The sequence below is a fragment of the Coenobita brevimanus genome, chromosome 24, assembly GCF_032717465.1.
Source record: "Coenobita brevimanus isolate Jiangsu-jjx chromosome 24, ASM3271746v2, whole genome shotgun sequence".
Classification (NCBI taxonomy): Eukaryota; Metazoa; Arthropoda; class Malacostraca; order Decapoda; family Coenobitidae; genus Coenobita; species Coenobita brevimanus.
The window spans coordinates 57,208,504-57,212,874 of NC_136977.1; positions in this window are offsets into that span (position 1 = coordinate 57,208,504).

Consider the following 4,371-nt stretch of genomic DNA (forward strand, 5'->3'; position numbering starts at 1 on the left):
CCTCCCTCTCATTTTCCCTTCCTTTCTCTCTCCCCTGTCTTTCTCCGGTCCCTCCCTCCCTCCCTCCCTTTTCTTTATCCTCTTATCTCCCCTTTTCAGTCCTCTCCCTTCATCTCCCCTCGTGTCTCCTCCCTTCTCAGATTCCTCTCTCTCTCTCTCTCTCTCTCTCTCTCTCTCTCTCTCTCTCTCTCTCTCTCTCTCTCTCTCTCTCATTTCACATTCACCATATCTAATTTCGTTTCAATATTCTCTTCTTCCTGTCTTCCTTTGTGTAATTCTTCCCTTGTTCCTCTTACTCCCCTCTTCCTCTTATCCTTTTGATCCATCCCTTAATCGTCTGTGTGCCTTATTTCGTGTTTCTCATGTTCGATCTCTATCTCCTTCCGCTTCTCCCGTCTTCCTCTTCACGTTTTTCTTCACCCCTTTCTCCCTCTTACTTCTTTCACTCTTATTTCCCTCTTCTTTTTTCCTCTTTCTCAATCCTTTCTTCTTTCTTCCGTTCCTCCTCAGTCTTTTTTACTGTCTTGTCTTCCTTCGTCTTCTTCCTTGTTCCTTTCTTCCTCTTTCCTGTCTTCCTTATCCTCCTTCCTTGTATCTCACTCATCTTCCTTTTTCTTCCCTTCCTCCGTTCCTTCCTCTTCCTATGTTTATTATTCTCCTTTTTTCTTTTAAACATTTTTATTTTTATCTGTCTGTTTTTAAGCTCTTTTCTCTGTTATTTCTTGTTCTTATTTTCTTTATATTTTCTCTTTGTCTGTCCTTTATTCCTTGTTCCCTATTTCATCCATCTTCCTTTTTCCTCCCTTCATTCAGGTCCTTCTTCCTCTTCTCCTAATCCTTCTCTTCGTCTCTTCTTTATTTCTTATTTCCTGTCTCTCTAATCTCTTAATCCTTCTCGTCGTATTTTGTTTCTCTCTCTCTCTCTCTCTCTCTCTCTCTCTCCCCCCTTTGTTAATTAATCCTTCTTGCTCTTTCACCTCCTTCTTCTTATCCTCTCATACTCTTCATCTGTGTTCCTTCTCTGTTCCATCTGTGTTCCTTGCTCCTCTTCTTCCCCTGTTCCTTTTCACCTTCCGTCTTAATTAATCCTGCTTAATACCCACCTCCTCTCTCTCTCTCTCTCTCTCTCTCTCTCTCTCTCTAACCTACAGCTGTTCGTGATATTTTTTCCTTAACAGTGTCTGTCTATAAATCTAATTCATTAAAGCAAAACAGAAAGGACAGGTAAAGAAATTCTGCGTGCATGTGTGTGTGTGTGTGTGTGTGTGTGTGTGTGTGTGTGTGTGTGTGTGTGTGTGTGTGTGTGTGTGTGTGTGTGTCTGTAAATTTTGAGTGTGTTATGCTATCGTACCTAATGTGTGTTAGTGTGTGTGTGTGTGTGTGTGTGTGTGTGTGTGTGTGTGTGTGTGTGTGTGTGTGTGTGTGTGTGTGTGTGTGTGTGTGTGTGTGTAATGCTGTCGTAATGTTTGCTAGTGATTAGTGTGTGTGTTTATTTTTGTATTTACTGTCGTTTATGCTAATTGGAAAGTGTGCTCGTAACGAATGCTTATTGGCGATTTAGGATTAAGTTTTCACCATCACTGTTCTCAACTATACTCTAGCTTGGCCTAAAATTGTCCTCTCTCCATCTTGAATGCTGAGAAGTAAAAGATTAATGCTAGAATATGGTGCTAGTCACGAAGAAGTGCTGTGGAATGGAAGTAGAGCTAGGTTAATTAAGCTGCAAAAATACACAAATCTTGGCCAGGTTAATATGAAAGAACTGTAGGTCACGTTTATAATTAAGTTTAAGTTTTTCTGTACATATGATTCTTTTCCTTTCCTCCACATTTTCTCCCAATGTTTTTAAACATTGAATCTCATCATTAGCTTCACAGTTTTTATTATTATTGTTATTATTATTATTATTATTATTATTATTATTATTTATTGACTTTATGATCTTTGCTTGATATTTCTTTCACCCCATCACCATCTCTCTCTCTCTCTCTCTCTCTCTCTCTCTCTCTCTCTCTCTCATCACCACCTTCGCAAACCCTTCCTCAATTTTTTTCGCCTCGTGTCATCACCTGTGTAACGCTGCCTGCACCTTCTAATTACCGCCGTATCCCCCGACAGGTGAGTGAGAGAGCGGCGACAGGTGTGGTAACCGGATAGTCGTAGTACAGGTAACCCCGGCTCATTAGTGACGGCGTGCCCCGTGATTCGCACAGGTAAGAAGTTTGTGTTGGTGTTAGCAGTATTTTATGTTATTATTATTATTATTATTATTATTATTATTATTATTATTATTATTATCATTATTATTATTATTATTATTGTTAGTACTATTTTCTGATGTAAATTGTGTTGTTATTTTTTTATTATATTGTTGTCTTGGGGTCTGAAAGAATCCCTGCTTCTTTTGATCGTTTATTTTAGTGCTGTGGGGTTGTTTATTTTCCTGCCTTTTCGTGTAATATAGAAAGTGTTGTCATTTATAATATATGTTGCTTTGTTGTGTGTGTGTGTGTGTGTGTGTGTGTGTGTGTGTGTGTGTGTGTGTGTGTGTGCCACTTTGCTGCGGGAAATAAGCTGTAAAAGGACGAAAATCTTTGCCAAGTTAAGGTGGACGAACTATAGATGAAATTTGGTGGAGGAAGAGAAGAGGGGATGGGTGGAGGGATGGAGAAGGATGGTGAGGAAGAGCAGGAAAGGGCAGGTGGCTGGTTCGGTTTGGCACTGGCGTCTCATTCGGAGGTCGATCTGAAGTGGGTTCGAGGTGCTCTGAGTTCGGAAAGGGCGGGGGGGTGGGGCGCTCTTAGTCCAGCTCCTAAACTAATCATGCAGCTAACCAATTTTACATAATACCTCTCTTTCCTATTATTTCCTTTTGTCACACTGGTTTTCCCTTCTATATTTCTATCCTTCTAACTTTCCCCCTTGACTAACTAGCTATAACTAACGTCTTTCCGTAGCAGTCACATACCCAGCCCTACACCATACCACTGTCTAGCCATCATCCTTTGCTTCAGTGCTGTGTCTTGTATCTCTTCTATCCTCCTTGTAATCTTCCTATGTTTTAAGCCGTTTTAGCAGGGGTTGGAGAAGGGTGAGGGGAAGAAAAAGTGGGGTGGTTGATGGATAGGGGAGAGGGCCTGGCAGGAGAGAGGGAGGGGGAGGGATACGTGGAGGGGTGGGGGAACGGAGGGGAGTTGAGGAAGGGAGGAGGAAAGGCAGAGGATGGAAGGGAGGCGTAGAGAAAGAAGGAAGGATAGGGAAGGTGGAATAGAAGAGGGAAGTGTAGAGGGAGAGGACAGAGAATGGGAGATGAGGTGGAGAATGAAAATGGGACAGCGGATGAGAAAGGGGATAAGGAATGAGGGAGGATAGGGTAGTGGATGAAGGAAGGAATAGGGGATGATGGGGGATAGGGAATGAGAGAATAGGTAAGGGAGGACGGAGGGGACAGAGAATGAAAGGAGGAGTAGATGATTGGAAAAGGGTTAGGAGAAGAGAGAAGGGGAGTGGATGAGAGGAAGGGGTAGGGTATGAGAGGGGGAAAGGAAGGAGGGGGAGAGTCAGGCGGTTATTCCCAAGCTCCTTATATGGGTGGACGGTAAGCTGAGGACAGGGCAGGTGAAGATGGGGGAGAGGGAGATGCAAGATGAGGTAAAAAGAAAAAAAAAAAAATGGAAGGGTGGGATGCTGTGGGCGAAGGGAAGAAGGGGAAGCTGTACGTTAGGGGAGGGTGAAGTGTTGTAGGTAAAGGCAGGGGAGAAGGAGAGACGGGGGTGATGGGGTGATATAGGTGAGTTAACCCCTTCACCTGATGGTTCTGTCCTGGAGCTGAATAAAATCGTCTGAAGAATAAAATACAAAGTCCGTCCTCGTGCTGGATGGATTAATAAAGATCGTCTCCTAGTCATTTATATAGTGAGGAAGGCAAATAAATTCTTCTGGCCCTTGCTTGAGGAAAAGTAAGTAGGAGAAGGAAGGGTGAGGGGAAACGTGAGAGCCAAGAGGAGGCTTGTAGGTAATGGAAGGAAGGGGAAAGGGAGGGTACGGCCACAAGGGGCAGGAAAGAACGTAGATGAGGGGAGAGAAAGAAAAGAGGGAAGAAGGAAAAAGAGGAGGAGGGGAGAGCTATAAACTGCCTACCCGCGCACCTCTCCTCCACATCACACAACATCTGCGTCATTATTGTCTTTATCAGTTCCTTCTCTCCCGGTAATGTGAGTTCCTTGTTCCTTTTCAGTCGTTTATCACATCTTCGGCGGGGCCCTTGGGAGAGTTGAGACTTGAGAGAGAGAGAGAGAGAGAGAGAGAGAGAGAGAGAGGTAATGATAAATCTCACTCGCTAATCAACTTTTTTTTTTTTTTTTTTTTAGC